Source organism: Triturus cristatus, chromosome 6 (genome assembly GCF_964204655.1).
Source record: "Triturus cristatus chromosome 6, aTriCri1.1, whole genome shotgun sequence".
NCBI classification, from domain to species: domain Eukaryota; kingdom Metazoa; phylum Chordata; class Amphibia; order Caudata; family Salamandridae; genus Triturus; species Triturus cristatus.
The window spans coordinates 1,480,626,575-1,480,648,029 of NC_140589.1; the positions used below are offsets into that span (position 1 = coordinate 1,480,626,575).

Genomic DNA, 21,455 nt, shown 5'->3' on the forward strand with positions numbered 1-21,455 from the left:
AACTAGAGGGTGCCCTGGGGAGCGGGGTGACGGATGCCACATTGCATGTTTTACACCTCAAGCAGGCGGCCTATAGGGCCCTCGTCACGGAGGCGGCCAGGGGCCTCAGTAGAGAGCAACAGGGGCGACTGTATGATGTGGGTGATAAGGCTGGTAAATTGATAGCGTGGTTGGATAAAAAGGAGAGAGCGAGTCGTGTGGTTCCGTTGATCGAGAGGATGGATGGTGTATGTGTCACCGAGCCGGACGCCATTGTCTCCTGCTTCGCGGATTATTTCCGCGAGGTATATTCCCCGGTTTCTCCCTGCTCGGAGGAGGATTCCCATGCCCTGCTTCGGGACATCGCGCTGCCCTCCCTTTCGGTGGAGGACAGGGATTCGCTGGACGCTCCTCCCACCTCGGACGAAATTGCCCTTGCTATCCGCTCGGTCGCATCTGGCAAGGCCATGGGCCCGAATGGCATTCCTATCGAGCTGTACAAACTGCGACCGGATGTGCTGGCGCCCCACCTGCGCGCGATGTTCCTGGCGGCCTGCTCGCGGGGTTCCCTTCCGCCGGACCAGCGTCTGGCCACGATCGTGGTGATCCACAAGGAGGGGAGACCCCGTGAGCGGGTCACATCCTATAGGCCTATCTCGCTCTTGAATGCGGAGCCCAAAATCCTCGCCAAGGTGCTGGCCAACCGGCTGGTCGGCGTGGTGGGCGACTTGGTCCACCAAGACCAGTCCGGCTTCATACCCCATCGTAACACGGCCCTTAATCTGCGACGCTTGCACGGGGTGCTCGCGCGTGTCCCGTTCGTGCGGGAACCGGCCATCTTGGCGTCCTTGGATGCCACCATGGCGTTTGATACGCTTGAGTGGCCATACATTTGGGCGATGCTGGCGAAGTTTGGCTTCGGACCGGGCTTCATCAGCTGGGTCAAATTGTTGTATTCCGGCCCATTGGCGCAGGTGGTGGTGAATGGACGAGTTTCGGCCCCATTCGCACTGGGACGGGGTACGCGACAGGGCTGCCCCCTGTCGCCTCTCCTGTTTGCACTGGCCCTGGAGCCCCTGGCGGAGTGGCTGCGGTGGCACCCTTCCATCCGTGGTCTCCGTTGGACCCCCGAGCATGAGGACCGTGTGTCCCTCTACGCTGATGATATCCTTCTATATCTCGCCTCCCCGCGTAAATCACTGATCGTCCTAGTTGATGTTTTGCGCTCATTCGGTCGCAACTCAGGCCTCGTCATCAACTGGGCGAAATCCTGTGTATATGTGCTTGCCGGGGAGACTCCGGTCCTACCACGGGACTGTCCGATCCAGATCGCCTCCCAGGGGTTTCGGTACCTGGGTATATATATTACTCTGGACCCGGAAGCCCGCTACGAGCGGAATTTGCTGCCCCCCCTCCAGCGCTTGAAAGAGGACGTGGTGCGTTGGCGGCGTCTGCCGCTTTCGCCGCTTGGCCGAGCGGCCTTGTTTAAAATGATGTCGTTGCCGCGCTTTCTGTACGCTCTCCAGAACACTATGGATTTGGTTCCGGCGCGCTACTTCCGAGAGGTGGAGAGTTTGCAGCGTCGCCTGTTCTGGGACGGGAGGCCACGTATCGCCTTGGCTAAATTGACGCTCCCGTGGTACGATGGGGGGGTTGCCCTCCCGGATATTAAACGGTATTACTGGGCCTCCCAGCTAGCTGCGATTAATCATGGCCTTTATGGGCCCGCCCTGAACCCGGCTTTTGAAATGGACAAGATGCTCCTGCCCGGTGGCGACTACAATCGGGCGCTTTACTCTGGCGCGCCGGACCCTCGCCTGACGGGACCGACGCATGTCATGGTGCGTGTATGGCACGCGGCTAACGCAGCTATGGGGTGGAAGGACCGTTTGACCCGGGCGTCACCGCTATATGCATCGGCGAGGTTGGGCTCCTTGTGGACCTCTAAGGGCTTCGAGAAATGGGACACGATCGGCATCAGCACAGTGGGAGATCTCTGGACGAGGGGGGGGATTCAAAACTTTCGAGATGCTGCAGACGGAGTTTCAGTTGCAAGGCAGTGAGTACTTTCGGTACTTACAAGTCCGCCACGCGCTGGGCTCCGTCTTCCCGGATGTCGCGTCCATTCCGGAGTCTTCCCCCCTGGAGGACAGAGTGCTGGATGGCCATGTCCCAGACAGCACGATCTCCCTTATATACAAAAAACTGATTAACGACCGATCGGGCCTGCTGACTGGCCTCCGCGAGGCCTGGGTTGCCGATGGGCTGGAGTTGGACGACGAGGACTGGATGTCCGCGGTGGCTTCTCCGAAGGAGGTGGCCATCCCGGCTCGCCTTCGCTTCGTCCAGCTTAAGATCCTCCACCGGGTCTATGTGACGGGGCCAAGGCTTCTACGTATGGGCCTAGCTGAGGATGGACTGTGTAAGCGTGGCTGTGGTGCTTTGGCAACTTTCTTGCATATTCTGTGGGAATGCCCAAAGGTGGAGCGATTCTGGCGTGGTGTGCATGGGGTCCTGCGAGTGGTTACGCGTGTCGTGCTGTTGCCTGAAGCGAGGAGATGCTTGCTGAATGTGTGGGAGCCAACTGACTACTCGGTTCCGCAGACGCGGTGGGTGACTCTGGGATACATGATCGCTAAGCGTGACATTGCTCAATTGTGGGGATCCCAGAGACCTCCGGCGGTGTCGGCCTGGAAAGAACACATGGATTGGTGTATGTTTCGTGAAAAGGTGGTGTATGTTGCGAGGGGTAAGCCTGGGGCGTGGGTGAAAATCTGGGGCCCCTGGAACGCCTATCGTGGGGGTATTTGCGAGCCGCCGCTGCTGCCAGCTGCTTCACCAGCTCCGTCCCCCTAGCCGACCCCCTCCCCCAGCCATGGGCACGTGGTTCCCCAGTCCCTGATCTGTTCTCATTCCCCTCTTCAGAGTTTGGCAATTGGTTGGGGTTCCCCACTTAAGGAGCGCGTGCTGTCACTTGGGATTGCGGGTTGCCTTGCGGGTGTAGTTGTTTTTGTGTTGTTGTGTTTTGACAAAAGGAAACCGTATTGTTGGTTTGGAGTTATGTGGCCTGCACTACTGATATCTCCTGATTTACCCTTTTTGCACCGCCAAGAGATTTTTTTGTATGTATGTCATATGCTACTGCTACTCTAGCGGCCGGCCAGACGGTTGTAGGCCCATACTTGTAACTATTTGAGATTGTAATAAACGGTTTCAAAAAAAAAAAAAAAAAAAAAAAAAAAGTTCTGGTCTGCTTCTTATTTATTTTTGTCTTTATGGAAATGTTCTATTCTATCCATCTGGGCACATGACCTTTAGGCTTAATTATTATTCATTCAGAATTGACACACTTTGGTCAACTGCGAAAGATAAATGTTGAGTGCAGATTTGTGGTTTCACAGAGTCCATGTTAGTGCATTAACTATCTGAGGTACTTTACCAAGCTGCAGTCCAGTTATTCACTTCTTGCATATATTAAATCAGTCTGTTATAAAAGACACGAATGGCTCATCCAAGATCGGTGACTTTTTGGGCTAATGGATGGTTAATAATACACATATGTTATTTCAACATTAAGATAACCTGGGTGAACAACATGCCATTTAAAAAATATACGTTGTGTTCGCAAGAATAGCGGATAATCAAATCAAAATGAATTGAGAAACCTTTATAGTTCAGACATACGTATGATCCTGCAATTTTGTTCATCTAAATGTTTTCATACATTTAATTCATTTCTAAATGCATTGCAACTTCAAACAAGCATTGGCAAAGCCAATAGGTCTCGCCTCTGCAAGAGCTATTGGCTTTGGCAATGTGTTTTAGCCATCCTGTACACCACGTGGTTTCTCTTCAGCATGGCTAACAGTTAGTGGCGTGGGGTAGAGTTGAGCAGTAGTAGTAGAATGCTGAGTGGAGAATGAGTAGTAGAGTTTTGAAGAGTGAAGTAGGGGGAGTAGAGTGTCGTAGAGTGGAGTAGGGGGGCTAGATTGTTGTAGAGTGGCATTGGAGTAGTGTTGTAGAGTGGAGTATGGGGAGTAGAATGTCGTAAAATGAAGTATAAGTGACTTAGAGTTCAGTGGTGGAGATTGTCATAGATTGGAGTTGGGCGGAGTGGAGTGGATTGAGATAGAGTGGAGTAGAGTGTTGTAGAGTGGAGTAGGAAGAGTAGAATGTCTAAGATTGGAGTGGGGTAGTAGAGTGCCGTAGAGTGGAGTAGGGGGACTAGAGCGTGGTAGAGTGGAGTTGGAGTAGAGTGTTGTAGAGTGGAGTATGGGGTGTAGAATGTCATACAGAGAAGTAGCAGTGACTTACAGTTCTGTGTTGGAGATTGTCATAGAGTGGTGTTGGGTGGAGTGAAGTGGAGTGGATTGGGGTAGAGTGGGGTGGATTGGAGTGGGGTGGGGTAGATTGGATTGGTGTGGGGTGGAATGAAATAGATTGAAGTGGGGTGGATTGAATTGGAGTGGGGTGGATTGGATTGGAGGGGGTGGACTGGATAGGAGTAGGGTGGATTGGAGTGAATGAATTAGAGTGTGGTGGATTGGAGTGTGGTGGGATAGGATTGATTGGAGTGGGGTAGGGTGGGTGGGGCACAATGGATTGGAGTGGGGCAGATTGGATTGGGGTGGGGCAGATTGGATTGGGGTGGGGCAGATTGGATTGGGGTGAAGTGTATTGGATTGAGGTGAGGCTGATTGGATGGGGCGGAGGGATTGGGGTGGGATGGATTGAATTGGAGTGGTGTGGTGTGGTGTGGAGTGGCGTGGATGGGACTGGAGTGTGGTGGGGTGGATAAGATTGGTGTGGGGTGGATTTGATTGGAATGGGGTGGATTGGGGTGGAATGGATTGTGATGGATTGGAGTGGGGAGGATTCGATTGGGGTGGATTGGATTGATTGGGGTGGGGTGGATTCAATTGGAGTAGGGTGGATGGGGTGTATTGGACTTGAGTGGATTGGAGTGGGGTGGATTGGATGGGGAAGAATGGGGTAGGGTGGATTGGATTGGGGTGAGTGGATTGGAGTGGGGTGAGTGATGTGGGATGGGATGGGGTGGATTGGATTGGGTCAGTTTGGATTGGACTGGGTTGGAGTGGCGTGGCGTGGATAGAGGTGTACTGCATGATTATGTGTTAAGGCATCATTTTGGAAATTACACATAAGAAAGAAACAATGTCGCTTTGCAATATTTAGAACAAGATCATTATTGTCATCTATAGAGAACAGCGCCCACCAGCAAAAACAAAACATGAGTCTGAAAAGTGAGAAAAGACTTGGCAAAACGAAAGTTAACTGTAGAAAATAAAACTTTGCAGTTCTGTTTGCCCTGCTGGCCATGTTTTTTCCAGTCACACTGATCTTCAAAAATAATCTGCTGGCTGATTTGAAGATGCTTATTCAGCTCCATGGCTTGCCAGTAATGCTGGCCTAGCACTAAAAGCAAGTTTACTTTTCCGGAAACCTTGGTTAAGTACAGTTCTGTTCCTATTATCTGCATTATACATGGGTTCACACTCTTGAGTCTGCTGCCTTCTGTTCGCAGGACACTAGAAGTTAAAAAGAACAAAATAGTACCGCAGCCGTGTTGGGAGCAGTGGATGGGTACTGATTAAGTTGAATCAATCAGTGCTTGGTCCATGCTCCACAGAAAGGAACAGAAATTATGCTTGGCCTGCAATAACCAATTATGAGGCTATAAAGAAGAATGCCATGCGAGCCAACAAATGGTAAGCAATAGGCCCTTTTTTATTAACAAATGTGTCTCGCAAGCAAGAGGGCATGCGGTAGTGCACGACTCGCGCAGGTACGACCCTAAAAACGTAGCAGGATCTGGATTGCTAGTTACGAAAGATGCTCTCAAAGTGAGACTATAATGCTAGTTTTTCTGTAGTTCAAAGTCATTATTTGTATTGAACAATTAAATCGTTATAAAAAAACAACGTCTTTATAATTATCACCATGGTTTTCATTCATTTCAGGGAAAAGAAGAGTACTAAGTTCCCCTGTAGAACGTACTTTAAATATTTAACTGAACAATATTTAGTTCCCTTTTATTATTCTCAAAATAATAAGTTTGAATTCCAAGGACAATGTTGTGGAATATCCGAAGTAATTTGAAGACGGTATATCCAGCTTCTTCCTTGTGCAAAGATTTATATTTTTATTAATCTGCGTGAGAAACACACAAACAACTGTTTTTTCCACCTCATTCCAACGCTAAAATTTCTGCTTTATAGTTTAACTTCACATTTAAATGTCAGAAGTAATTTACACCCGGGTTTGTTAGTAAATAACACTCCTCATAGGCTACCTTCTTTTACTTGCCATTTTAGCAAATTTTCGGTGTGATCACAGGAAATATGTTTGGATTTAAATTCGAGTTTTCATGGCATTTTATCTTAATTGGCATAGAAATTGTTGTTGTGAATTCTGGTTTGCAAACCTCTATCTTGCTATTCTTAACAGGAATTTCTTTATTAACTGAAAAATGTTTTCTTTTCTCATTACACACCAGTGAAAGCTGTTTGAAGTTCAAGACCTATTAGTTACGGAGGGCAAGGGGTAGAGGATGGAAGCAATGCAAAAAAGTGTTAGTATGCATATAACGGAGAAATGGAAAGGAATCTCAGATGGTGTGACAAATAAACAAGAGATAAGCTTCATACATTCATATTATCCACCATGGTAGTAAATGCGTGTTCTAGATCTACAGAATGAACTACAAAGAAGAAGAGCTTGAGTGGACTGAAAGCTGCAATACATTTATGAACTCCAACTAGGGAGCCGATAACTATGTAGTTCGGAAACTCTTCCGTCCAAATCTGTTTCGGAATGATTTCCGACCGAATCGGGTTCTGCAAGTCTGACCGACCGATTATGATGCATCTGAACATCGTTCTGTCAGACTCTCATTGACTTCGACGGGAGCCTGTGTTCCGACCAACTACACAGGCTCCCATTGAAAAAAGGGGTGGGTGGGGAAAATCGTGCACCCTGTGGCAGGCACCCCATTGTGCCTGCCACACTGTGCATGGTTGGAAAGACGGGTCCCATGGGTACCCCCACGGGTCCCATTTGGAGGACCCTGGGTGAAGGAGGGAATGCCACGGGCCCCCAAAGTCAGATTTTGATACCCGATCTGTGTCAGAAAAACCAATTAGGAACGGCTGTCCGAATTCAGCATTGTAATACGTCGGTCGGAAACGCGCTCCGTAGACCCGTACAAGTCGGCTCTGAATGACTTGGTTACTCCGAATGTCGTTCGGAACCAAGTTGGAAATACCAAATGGTTTCCGACTTTCCTAATCGGTGGGTCAGAAGGCTTTCCGAATTGGTCGGAAAGACGGGTTCCAAATCGAATTCGGACGAACCAAATGCCATTCGGAGCCTTTCCGACCACATCGTAATCGGCCCCTAGGTATCACCAATTTAGAGCCAGGAAGAAATGTAATGTGTTGGGCATCTCAACATGTCCCTTTGTTTTCTAGCTTGGTCACTTGCACATATGCGCCTGTAAGCCAACACATAATATCACTGACCGTCATCAAAGCATATTGTTGCAGCCAAAGGCATGGCAAACCGCAGCAGTGCTAGTCATGCAGTGCACATTCTTTCACAGAGGGATACAGGTAGGAATTGGATCTGGGCAGCTAGATCTTTTTTAGATAACCAAATTTGTATTGGTTTGTGATTGTCTTGATGACTTCTTATGATACAAAATAAGCGAATACTTTGCAGACTTATGATCCGATTGTTAATGACCTACGTCATTGATTCCAAAAAATTCACCAGTTTGGCCCTGCTGGACTCACTGCTGGAAGATGGTGACTTTTGAAAGTGGTGGCGCATAACAAAAAATTGTTCATGACTTTCACAAACCCAGCAAGCAAGAAAGACGGACCCATGGGTGTTTCATATGGTTGTGGAGAGGTGGGGACATTTTTGGAAAATCAAAAAAGCAAGTAACAAAACAATACATTAGATATGTGCCACTGTGGGAAATTACTTTCTTAATGAGCCATCTATGGTCCCTCAACATTTCAGTTATATATTTTTTTAAATATCAAGTCAATTATGACTTGTTTGATTAGCACCAATAGGTGACCCCCAAACCAGCCAATATTCACTAAACCAAATAGTCAGGGAGGGGACTGATTCCTTATTCCTCCAAATGCTATAACGGTACAACAATTATTTTTTTGTTGAACTTGTACGCACTGAATTGGGCTTTGCCTCAGACAGGGCCGAAAAGCATGCTCAGCAAACCCAGAAACAACAGAGGAGAAACACGACAACAAAGGCTGCTCCTCAGACCTCCACACCACCCTTACTGTCATAGCTGTCAGATGCTGGGTGTGAAGGGAAGGAGCACACAACCAATCCAAGAACCAGATCTGACCATCACTAAGTCACTGGGAGACTTCAATATAAAGTCACACAGAGATTGGTCACTTTGAAGTAATCTTTACTGCCGAAGCACTGCCTATCACAAAACGTATGTCTTGGCACGCTAGTTTCCATACCTCCATAGCCCATGGCAGCCAATTCTGACGCTGTTCTTAATCTCTTTATTACAATACGTAACATGAGAACAGTGTGACAACTTGCTAGGCATGCCAACCCAGCAGTCCATCGGAGTCCAAAGAGCAGTTCTTGGTTCCTATTGGATGAAGAGCGGGTTCCAAGGACTGAGGTACACATATCGCGTAGGCATCCAGGGTACGGGGAGGTCAGGCAGGTTGACGTTCACTTTACTCCATCATGGTGGACTGTAGGAGGCAACATTGTCCATGCTCATCATAATGTCACCTGTAATGACGGGCCACAACCACTATTTAACTCCATCTGAGAGCGGCCCTGCCCTACAGTAAAATGGGAATAAATTGCAAGTCGAATTGAAAGTTGATGATAATAAAATGGACTAGACACAACTGGGCCTCATCCAACTGCATCTGGGGTACATGGTTTTCAAAGACTGCTGCTTTGCCTTATAAGTAGACTTTCCTCATCCTGGCATTGCACAATTTTCTCTCCAATAGGTCCCGTTTAGTCTGCCATATGTAGGCTGCCCTCTGTTTAAGTGCAGTCCTTATCTTCAGACAATGATGGTTACCCCAGCAGCGAGCCTTTGCCTTTAAGGGCTTTGCTTCCTACTCACAACAGAACTCATCCATCTATGCCTGCACAATACATGTTTTGCCATTATGCAGCAGGATTTTCAGTCTTTCACCTCAGCATTCTTTTAATTCTGAAGAGGAGTGTTCCTCCTAATTTTCTTTGAGTTTATTGACATTACTGGATAGTCCATTGACCTAACAGTCTCATAAAGAAAAGCAAATGTGTCTTTATTTCTCCTCAACAGTGCTTAATGTGTGCCTGTGCTTTCTGGTGCTCAGCACAGGCACTTAATTATCAATGCCCGCACTTATGACAGTCTGCCACATGGTGGAGCTGTTTGTCTAATTTAGTGATGAGCACAACAACAGTTGTTTAAAAATTCAGTATACATTAAAAGGACTAATACCTGTCGCCCAAGCCATTCTTATAGCTTTAGATGGCCTTGAGTAGTCTGAATTGTTGCACTTGTAGAAGTGTGATGGTTAGTAGTTGTGTTGAAACTGTCATGGGCAACACTGGCAGGGGCAGTGGATTGTGTAAGCTGCAGCATCCTCCTCGCAAGGACCCTGGCACCTATATTTTTACAAATTAAGCACTGCTCCCCAAAAAAACCCTGGCACCCAAATTAAGGCTCCATTGTTCTTTATCATTTAAGGAAGTTCTTTGAAACTCATCTTAGAAGGACCAGAACATTCCACATCAATTATTTCATGAATACCCAAGTTGACTTCCAAGATGTAAAGGGTCTTAGTTTGTATTGCAGCATTCTTTATTAGATGAACTTGGCCAAAGATTAAAGGAATGGTTAGGAGTGGAGTAGTGCAAGAAAGGCTGTGGACACTTTCTTTAGGGACAGTTTTTAGTTTGTTGTCTAATTGAATCTGTTGTGGCTCTGGATATAGAGGAGATAACTCAATGGGTCTATAAGGCATGTTGTTTCATCCATGGGGCAAGCAATGCTTTGTCTTCTGCAAGACGCCCCTCCTTTGCATTCATTTGATTGTGTCAGAAATGGTGATCAAGAAGCTCTGCCTAGAAGCAGATAGAAACAGAGGGAAAACTCGACATTAACTTTATAAATACTCACTAAACTAAGTCGATCCGCTCTTTTAATGAGCTTGAGAAAGTCAAACCTACTTTTTACAGGAATTTTTGTCAGCAGGTTTTCCTCGGGCCATGGTTGGTGTCATAGTCCTGAGCTAGCTACCTACAGGGGATACTGTGGGCATGATGACTTTCCAAGCAACAACAAGAATTCATTGGCAAATCTTTCAAACATACCTTCCCATGCCACCGCTCAAGCCAGTTCTGGGCCGGCTATTGTAGCAGATGAGCACCGCTACACTTTCCTTTTTTCTGCTGTTCATGTTATACGTTTTATGGCTCTTCTGTTGTACCTTTCACTGGCAGGTCAATGGAGGTTCTCCCTTCACAAGTGGGCTCTCTTCACACTAGACTTGTAGGCTTTGCTGACAGCGCGAGACTCAATTTGTTTTTATAGCTTTTCCTTGTTTGGCATTGATTTCACACAAACTCTGGCTCACTCCTCAGAATGGGTATGCAATTGAAGGAAGTGGCCCATTTAGGGTCACCTGGGTCACTCACGACCACCTCTCAGCCTTCCATACAAATGAAGAGTCGGTCAGACAGTAGAGAATACAAACCAAGTATATGTTTATTTAGATACACTCGTGAGGAGCCCTGTCTGCCCAGTCTCTAGGGGTGCTGCAGAGAGGACAGGCATCAGCAAGCATAGAGCTACATTAAGTACATTTCAGAACCAAAGAAGGCACGCCCAGAACGGACAATTCCAGGTAGATGCAGCTAAAACAAAGCGGCACAGTAGGATAAGTTTCGATTAAAAGGCTGGGTACACACTATCTCTTATTGAAGGTCGTTCTGCCCGTGCCCGCTGCTAGGCTGGTGGGAGAGGGCCTCTATCTAGTGGGAAAGGAATGCGTTAATAAGAACAGTGTATTAATTAACAGAGCAAGGCCTAACCTTGGAGAAACAAAAGTTTCCCCAGTCTGCTTCTCGAGTCAGGGAATACATCTGACGGCATGATTCAAAATGGCGGCTAAATATAAGATGGTGCCGCGAATGCTAACTTAACACGAGAACAAAGCACAACAAAATAGCAAAACATTTTCATTTCATCACAATAAAGAAAAGTTGTGCACCCTGGCCCACAAGGGTTTGTTTCCATCCAACTGATCATTTACAGGGATGGCATTAAGTTTATGAATCAAGACAAGGACCAGCTCTCTGCCCATGTTGGTTACACCACCACTGTTTGGGAGGACTTTGGGTTATCGAAAAATCATTCATAGTCCACAGTTTTTCGCTCACACTCTGATGTTGAAGAGTCTGTCCATGTCTGTCTCCCTAAGCTTGTGCCAAGCAAGTGAAGCATACAGAGGAGTTAAAAGTCTCCACTCCTCTCAAAGATCTCCTCTGCGAACCATGGCCCGCCTGATCATCATTCTTTCCAGTTCAATTTAGAAAATGTTCCCATGCCCACTGTGCATCTGACATTTCCAAGATTTTCTGACAAGAGCATCAAGTCTCACCTGTGAAGCTTAGGTCCAGTTGAATAGAGAAGGCAAAATATTATGTGGAGGCTTGGAATTTCTTCCTGTTTCTTAACCTGTGGTCCGGGGACCCCATGGGAGAAGGCGAAGCCTATATAGGGGTTCCCAAATTTTTAGAAAATGAAAGAATTTAAACAGATTATTAAAGTCTATATAAATATAGAAGCGAAATGCACAGTTAAATATTTTTAAATGTTTTGTAAATGTGAAGGAATTTGAGAATTTGAGTCAGAATTGCATTAGTATCCTCCTTGTTTCGAGGGAGCAAAGGAAGTGCATCAAATAGAGTATAGTATGGACAACTAGTGGCTTCGTTTGAATTTAGAAAAGCTCCAACCTTCCTATAAAAATGTACATTTTGATGTAATAATGTTTAATTTTTTTTATTTGTTTGATTAATGTTTGTTTTTATATTTTTTTGTGGATTGTTTTGCAATTCGAATCATCGAAAATGCTTAGACCGGGGTCCCTTACTTCCAGTAATGACTCTGTGGGAGACCTCGGAGTCTTATGATGGTTCTTTGGTGGTCCCGGGGTTCCAGTAATGATCAAGTGGGGGTCCACATAAGTCAGAAGGTTAAGAACTACTGCTCTAGCAATATTCAGTTCTGATCCTCCTCACATGATAATAAAATCAGACAGAAGTAGTCTTGGCCGGGATGCCTTATGAAAGGGTGTCAAACAGAGATAGCAGGTCCTATCAAAGAAACAACTGCATAACAATGTCTTGGAGCTTCTGTCGGTTTTCTTCACCATCTGTGGTTTAGCAAAGGACAGAATCCAGTTTTCCTTCTTTGAGATGGGCTACCATCTCCCGAGACACATACTCACATTCCACCCACTTTAAGAGTTCAGAACTGGTGCTAGCTATGTGTAAATGTACCCTGACTTATGAGCTCATAAAGGCAAGAGCATGGATTGAAGTTGGTTAGAAAAACAGAATAGATTAATGCTTCTGTTGCAGAAAATCTGTCTGCTGCCTCCGAGCTTTAGATATTAAATGCCGATAGAGGGGTTGATGTAACGTTTCATCCTTCAGAGGTCAACTAAATGAATAACGTCGTTTCATCTGGGACTCTGTTCTGTACAGCTCTTGCAAGTTGTTCCGCTGTGACTAGAAAAAAGTAGATAAAAGAAACCAGAAACAATTTTATTTTCCAGTTTTCGTACTACACCTTTGTGTTTTACAATGCAGTGTTCGGGAACAGTGCTTTTATTGATATTAATGCCTCTTATTTAATTAGCTGTTACTGTCTCTCACTCTTTCTGTCAAGACTGAAACAGTTTTGGGGAAGGTCCTGGCACTGTCAAGACTCCACGCACTAAACTTCTCCTCTTATCAAATAATGTAAATTTCAAACAGGACTAGTAGCACCTGAACACCAGGGCCTCATTTAAGGATCAGTTGTCATAGGCTCCAAGGGCCCCTTCCAAGTGACCCGTTTTTAGCTCTCGCCTAAGACAACACATGTGTTGTCTGTAGCGAGACATTTTGTTTACCAGTGATTTGCCTGATTGTCACTCTCACTTACTTCCTTTTTATTTGATGGCTTGTGTGGGCTTACTTCCCCCCTGTGAATGTGTCCCTCCCTTGGAGCATGGGCTCATTACTGTCTCCTTACATTGAATGTTTATTTTGGTGCTCCTTTTTTCCTTCTATTTGAGCACTCTGCCAGAATGCATGTGTTTTCCAGCTGTCTCCTTTATGTTTTTCTCTCCACCTCTCTGTACTTCTCTGTCTTTCCATGTACTTTTATACCCCTGCCTCCTTGTTGCTCTGTCTCACCATGCGCTTCTGTGCTTCCCCGCCATCTCAGTGTTTGTGTGTCTCTGTTATCAATAACTTATCGCGTAGCTAGCTGTATAAGTACTATAAAAAACAATGAATTAAATATAAACAAGAGGCTGTGATTCTAATTTTTTCCTAGGCTAGTTTGTGGAAAATGAAAGCCTAATGCACCGCCGTCATTGGAGGGGAGCGGACAGATTGATTTACAAATAGAAACTGAAGTCACCATGTGGTGGGAGTGCAGACGAAATTAACTTTGCGTGTGAATGCAAATACCCTAGCACCGAAGAGTAAGCATTACAGGGAAAGCGAGAACAAGGGCAAGTTGATGGAGAGCCAAAGAGGAAGGGAAAGCGTTCTTTGAACGCCAGGATATTGAAAACATGTTGCTTGTGTTTATTTTTTTGTTTCCATTAATCTTAGCTGGACTCTTGAAACCATAACAAAAATATTTTCAGTCATACTTGAACTAAGAGCTCTTTGGGTGTAACATTTGGGAGGGCTGCTCTATTTCCGCCGCGTTTGGACTCCTGCCATCCTTTCAAAATACTGTCAGATGACCTAAAAAAAATACCCTCTTGAAGTGGGAGCAGGGAAGGCGAGTTGCAGTATTTTCAGACATGTGCCTCGGCTTAACAAACTGACAAAGCCAACAGTACAATGACAAGGTTTTCTATCGCTAACTCACAAAAATACTACAGAGTGGGCCTAAGCAATGCAAGATTTCCCCATAAATGCAGTGTACAGCACAGCGGGAGCTGTGCAAACGTCCGTCACGCATTGAAGCGGTACAGCATTGTGATTTCCACTTCAGACCATTTCTGCCCAGGAGTAGGAATGTAGTTCACCCTGCATTGCCTGTATCATTGACCCTGAGGATAAATGTACAATTAGTTCCAAATAGAATCTCCATAAAGGGCTCCGGTAGTACTCTAGAGTCAAGTGATAGAATTGTGGAGCCATAAATCACCAAGGGACGTATTTTACTCATCTAGGGCCTCATGTAGGTAGCGAAATACCGGTCGGTAACGGCCGATTTTCGGTAAATATGCCGTTACCGACCGGTATTCAGACAAGTGAGATGTAGGAGTCCAAAAACCACTTTTTCGGTAAATATGAGGCGGTAAATACCGATTCATAGTTACCGAATTCCAAAATACCGATTCATGTTTACCGAATACATAATTAACGAATCGGTAAATATGAAGTGGTAAATATGAAGTGGTAAAAATTTAAAATGACATGTAGGAGCAGGCGGTAATTAAGAAATCCAGGAAAATCGGTAAATAAGAGTCGGTAATTAACACGGATTGAAAGCAGGTGGTAACCATCAACAATGCACATAAGCAATCCCAAAATGCAACAGCGTGGACAACATGGCCGCCATGTACGTCATTGCAAGGCGCCCACGTCTACAGGCAGCAGGACTGAGGGTGTGGCGACGGGAGGAACAAATCTACAGACAGCGCATCACACTATTACAGCTGACTGATGCAGAGATACATGAGAGGTACAGGCTACACCCCGAAACCATCATGGACCTGATAAGGGACCTGCACCCACTCCTGGACCAGCCAACAAGAAGGGCGCACGCCATACCACCACATGTGCAGGTGCTCTGCAGCCTACATCTACTGGCATCCGGCAGTTATCAGGTGGTGATAGCTGCGGTGGGTGGTGTATCCCAGAGTTGCCTGTCCCGTTTCTTCAGGAAGTTCCTGGATGCCATGATGCAGAGAATGCACCACTACATAAGCTTCCCAAACACACAGGCTGCACTGCAGAAAACAAAAACAGACTTTTATCACATGGCACAGTTCCCCCATGTCATCGGCTGTATTGATGGTACACACATCCCAATCTGTCCACCAGCTGATACAGAGCACATCTACAGGAACAGGAAGTCCACCCACTCCATCAATGTGCAGGTGATCTGTGATGCAGGGAACATCATCACAGATATTGTTGCAAAGTTTCCTGGGAGCACCCACGACTCTTACATCTTCCAGAATAGTGGGATCTACACACGACTGAGTGCCGGCGAATTCGGAGAGGGATACCTGCTGGGTAAGTAACAGTGACGCCCCTTGAAACCTGCAAATCAGAGTGTATAGAGGCATGTAACTGATGGTTCCCTCTTACTCATCCAGGCGACAGTGCATATGCATGCCGTTCATTCATCCTCACTCCCTACCTACACCCAGCAACCCAGAGTGAGAGACGATACAACGTGGCCCACAAAACAACACGCAATGTGGTGGAGCGCACGTTTGGACTACTGAAGAGCAGGTTCCGCTGCCTCCACAAGAGCGGAGGCGCACGCCAGTACAAACCCATCACCTGCTGCAAGATTATTGCCACTTGTGCAATGCTGCACAACCTTGCCACGAAAAAAGGTACAGATGTGGAACTAACATATTTTGAGGACAACGAGGATGAGTCAGGCCAGCCAGAGGGCAGCGCAGCTAGAGTGCCAACTGCAATCGATGGGAGAGAGAGACGGGCAGAGATCACATGCAACTATTTCTGAGTAAGTGAGGGGACACAGCGAGTTGTGAGAAGTCATGACGTAGTTTAATGTGGCACCACGCCATGAACACATGAACAGGCCAATCTGGCAATATACCATCTATACAAGGAGTATGTCCAGGGTTACGTCACCCAATGGGAAGTGGCTAAGCAGGGCCACATCAATGTTTGCGCATACGCGCTGCAGTGGTGGATTGCACGGCCTGTGCATCCTCACTAGAGCCAACCCCAAGCCGCCTGCTGCTCCTGCGTGCTTCTGGGACGGGGGGTGTGATGCTGCTGCTGGTGTCGATGCGCTCCGCAGCATCCCCTGCAGCAGTTGTCGACGCCTGACTAGTCAATAGCACCCCTAGTGCACTTGTCACCTGCACCATCCCCCGAGACAGGTCGCTGCAGCACTGTGTTAGGCCCTCCTGCATCGTCACAGAGCGCCGGCAAAGTAGGGAAGTCGCAGTTGCCAGACGGTTGAGTGCCCTGCTGGTAGTGTCCCTTCTCTGGCGTTCCCGGCGCCGTGCTTCGATGTCAGCATCTAATTTGCTGCACAACTGCTGGATTGACTGGGACATGTCCCGAATGCCCGCAGCCATGCCGCCAATGTTTGTGTCCATGTTGACTAAGCTTGTCTTCATCACCCGCATGTGCCTCTGGACTGACATAACTGCCTTTGATTGCAGGCGCTGTTGCTTCAACATTTGGCCCTCGAGCCCCAAGAAGACACCATGGCCGTCAGTGGGTGCTGGTGGACTCTGGACACGCGACCTGCGGCGCCCTCTTGCTCCCGTCTGTGCTGCCTGTGAGGTGTGGGGCACAGTGGGATGGCTCCCTTCCTGGTGCCCGGTGCGGTCTTCTGGGCCCATGCTGTCGTCTGACGAGGTGTCGAAGGCTCGTAGCCTGGCTGCTGGACGCCTCCTCATTCTCACACCTGCAAGCGGAGATGTGGCCGGTGATTCGAACATGAGTGGCGATGCTGGCTGTGGTTGTGGTGATGCTGGCTCTCGGTGAGGTGATGCTGGCTCTGTGTGCGGCGAGGCTGGCTGTGTTGGTGGTGCGGCTGCCAGTGGGCCTGCTCCCTGGTCTGAACTCGTGCTGGCTAGAGGTGATTTTTGTGGCAGGTGTGCCGTCTCCCCTGCAGCATGCCCTTTACTGCATGATGTCACATCTGTGGACAGAAAAACAACATTGGCTCAGTGTCCCCGAAGGGCTGCATTGCAAGCGTCACAATAAATCATTTCACATTCCAATCTGTCCTCTGTCTCCTTGTGCCTCGAGTGCGTGACATGCCCTGTTGCCCTGTGACATTTACGTCATGGTTAGTGTTGCCCTGACTGCATCTCCCGGAATGCATTGCCTGTCTGCACTGACACGTGTGGACTGCAGTGTGATTCTCGTTTCACAATGGGGGATGTGGGATAGGGGTAGGGGGGGCTACATTGCTGTGCTTTCGTCTTACCTTGGTGTGTTGCGGCTCTGGCAGAGCTGTCGGCGTCCCCAAGACCCACGACGCTCTCTTGCTCGATTGTGGCCGCCACCAGCTCCTCCAGTTCGGTGAGGGCAGGTGCCCTGTTGGTTCCACCTCCGGTCTGGCTGGCCTCCTTCTGGATGTCGCCCATCTTCCTCTTGGTCACAATCCTCAGGTCATACCAGCGCTTTTTGAGGACCTCAATGTCCCTGTGGGTCACTCCCACAGCATTGACCTGCGCCTGGATGGCCAGCCATATGTTGCGCTTTTCGGCCTCAGGCACTTGCAGGGATTGCCTCCCAAACAGCTTCTGGTGCTGCTTCACCACCTCCTCCACCAGCACCTGGAGTTCCTTGGGGCTGAATTTGAGCTTCCTCCTCCTTTCCCCTCCGTCTTTCTGTGTTCTCTGGCTGGACATGCTGTTCGTTTCCCGCTCGCACATGCAACTGCTCCCTGCCTCTCCTCTGCACTCCAAGCCTCTCCAGGGTCGGCTAATTATGTACACCTGCCTGGGTGTGGCCACGTCGGCTAATTGTGTACACCTGCCTGGGTGTGGGCAGTTCCTGGTTGGGTGGGCTGTCGTTGCACAGGATTAGCTGTTTCGTCAAGTCATGTGATGTTATTTACCGAATCCGTACATACCGATTCGGTGTTTTCCGAATCGGTGGATACCACCTCGGTCTTTTCCGAATCGGTAGATACCACCTCGGTATTTTCCGATTCGGTAATTATCACCTCGGTATTTTCCGATTCGGTGAATTCCGATTCGTATTTACCGAATGTTACCGAATCGGTAACTGTTACCGAATTTTTACCTACATATAACTTACCGATTTAAATTTACCGATTCGGTACGGCTCGGTATTTAAGAACCGGTAAAATTTATTTACCTACATGAGGCCCCTAGACTTTAAATAGCGGACACAAGGAAATGTCACCCATAGTTGTGATTAAAGTTTACTAATGCACTTGAGGAAAGTGATTCTGTAATCTTAAGGGGCTTTAGTTGTTCAGCCCATCTTAATTTCCACATAAAGTACAAGCCTAGCTCTTTATATGAATTTTTCTATGTTCCCTAAAAGTATCAAAGCTGATCACCAGGGATTGCTACACTAGATTTGTTTAAGGAAACATGATTGTGTCCTCATAAATAACCCTGGGTGGTGAACTCCGCCCCGCTCGCAAAGTTTGCGGAGTTTCCCGCACTCCGCGTTACGCGGAGCTCGTGGAGTTCCGAAAAACTCTGCTTTGCGCAGCGGAGCAGAGTTGTTTTCCTCGCTCGTGTTCACCAACATCAAGTTGGCGAGCACGGGCAAGGAAAATAAACCTCCCTGCGAGATTTCTCAACGCGGGGGGGGGGGGGGTCACGTTTCTCATTGCGAGTGGTCACGTATGCTCGTATGCTCGTGACCGCTCGCGTTGAGAAACTGCCCGTTCGTGTTGAGAAAACTGCAGCTCGAGCAAAAATCTACTCAAGCGGCAGAAAAGGTAAGCTTGCGCTGTGCATGGTGCTGTTCGCAATGATTGCACAGTGCGGACAAGCATTCAGCACTGTGCAATCACCGCGAATGGCATTTTTCTACCATACTCCGCCACTTGCGGAGCTCCGCGTAGTGCAACAGAGTTTTTTTTTCTTGCACTTCCCGTAGCTCCGCATAGTGCAACTCCGCGAACTCCGCCCAGGGTTAATCATAAATGGAAGCTTGAGAAGGGAAAGTTCCAATGTTTACACCCATTGTTGTAGCACAGGGGCGTCTATAATAAATTGTGTAATAACCTCACATTATACTTTTTGTTTATTGTCTGAAATTACAGTCATTTATAATATATATGGTGACTATAAAAAATGTCTTCTAGTTTTGATGTCATAGTTGAAGATTTCTGGAACATGAACTGGAATACAGCTCATTTTTCAAGAGCCCAAATGCATTGGAATACAAGAACGATAACTAATCTAAGTTAAAACCTAAAAATGTCTATTGAGGAAATGGCTAAATCAGAATCCAGTCCAATTGTACAGCATGAAAATTATATGAAATATTTTTGCGGTAAGAGATCTCAGCTAGCACAGGCATCTAAGGTAACATTACAGTGAATAAATAGTCCCTCACATACAAGCTCACTAGGGAAATATATAGCCTGGTTAGCTGTCTGTTTTTTACATTTCTCCCCAGTGTGGAGTAAGATAATTAATCTATTGAAAAGGAGAAGAACTGGACTTCAATCCCTTATGAAAAAAGCTCCTTACAGATCAACTATGGGTTGACTTGCCAAAGGCTGCAAGTGTAAACAATACTAGGAGAAATTGGAAGTTAATCTCTGAGTCTAAGGGGCACATTTCTGTGTCAAAGCCAGTCCTAATTAGTGATGGTGAATGGGTCAAATTCTTCACTAAACCATATGTATCAAATTCTATGGTTTTGGTGGATACTCGAGTGCTTTCAGATCCTTCCGCTACCTACATTGGAATATGGACTCCTTACCTTAGAACAGATTAAAGATTGCATTCTAAAGGCCATGCCCTTCAGGAGCTATGGGACCAAATCAAATCCCTATCACCATATTAAAAAGAGAAGCAACTCCATGGTCCACTTTTTTTTAACCCCCTCTATTGAACTAATGCTATCTGGAAAGACATTTTAAGTTCATGGACTGGAAGTATTGCTGTTCCTCTATATAAAAAGGGATTCCATTGTCCTCCTGGTAATTATAGGCAGATAACTCTATTAGATGTAGTGAGTAAGATTTTTGCAAAAAGTATATTGGAGCATTTGAATAGATGGGTAATTGATAATGCAATATTACCAGTAATACAGGCAAGTTTCAGAGTCAATAGTTCAACTTTAAATAATATTACAATATTTCAATCAATTACATGAAAATACGTGGATCCCTGGGTCCAGTTTGTTTATGCTGCCTTTATAGATTACTCTACAGCTTTTGATTATGTGGAAGGCTGACACTCTGGAAAAAGCTTCAAAGATTAGGTATTACATGTCATCTATTATGTTTAAAATTAGTTTTGCATACTACAACCTGGTGTTATGTTTTAATGGGTGGCGATCTAGGTCTTTCTTTGAAAATTTGAATGTAAAATTATTTAAAACAAGGTTGCATAATTGCACCCTTATTATATTCACTTTACATATATGATTTACTGTCTATTTTATCTATACTGATTGGAGATGCCCCTGAGGTAGGAAATTGATATCTATTGTGTCTGCTTTATACAGATGATATAGTTATATTAGCTTTAAGGGATTACGAAAAAGTCGAGATAGTCTTTACTGATAAACACAGAACATTACTTTAAGATCAATTTGATGAAAAGAAAGTTTGAATTTTTAGGGGTAAAAGAAATAACAAAGAATGAATGGTGCTGAGTGAATGAAACTTTAGAAAAAGTAAAAATGTACCCCTATTTAGGGGAAATTCTTTCTTCTACTTTGAATGATAAATAACATATATTAAACTAGGCTTGCAAAATAACATAACATGAAAATGGCCGTAGAATTTCGTATAATGCTCTTGGTCTTAGACATTTATATATCGTACAAAAATACCCCAATGGCTAATGTATGCCATCAAAACCATTCTTGTGAAATTTTGGACTTTTATGAATAATTTGGAGGGTAAGACATTGCGTAAACTTTGTAATTTAAATACTTTGGCAGCCATACAGGCAATCCGTTAGGAGGTTTGTTTGAATAGCACCTTATCCCTATGACTAGCAGCAGTTATTACAATGGGGGCATTGACTTCTTCATTGTGAAGAGAACCCGTAGCAAAAATGTTTGTGCCTTGAAATTTTTCATCAAAAGAAGAAATATAGTATATTCTGCAAAAATGTTGTCTATTGTTAGAACTGTGTGAGCGCCAGCAGAATGATATAGAGTACATGATATTGAATCAACTGACATTCCATCTGAAATCGTTAACTTCTAGTTTGAATATAAAATTAGAACCCGAGTACTGTACAGATAGGGAT

At 46.1% G+C, this 21,455-nt stretch overlaps 1 protein-coding gene across 1 annotated transcript in view; it reads left to right on the forward strand.

The window, feature by feature from the left end:
- ACYP2 (acylphosphatase 2) overlaps positions 1–21,455 on the forward strand; it is a 639,220-nt gene that overhangs the window by 117,468 nt on the left and 500,297 nt on the right. The window lies entirely within an intron of this gene.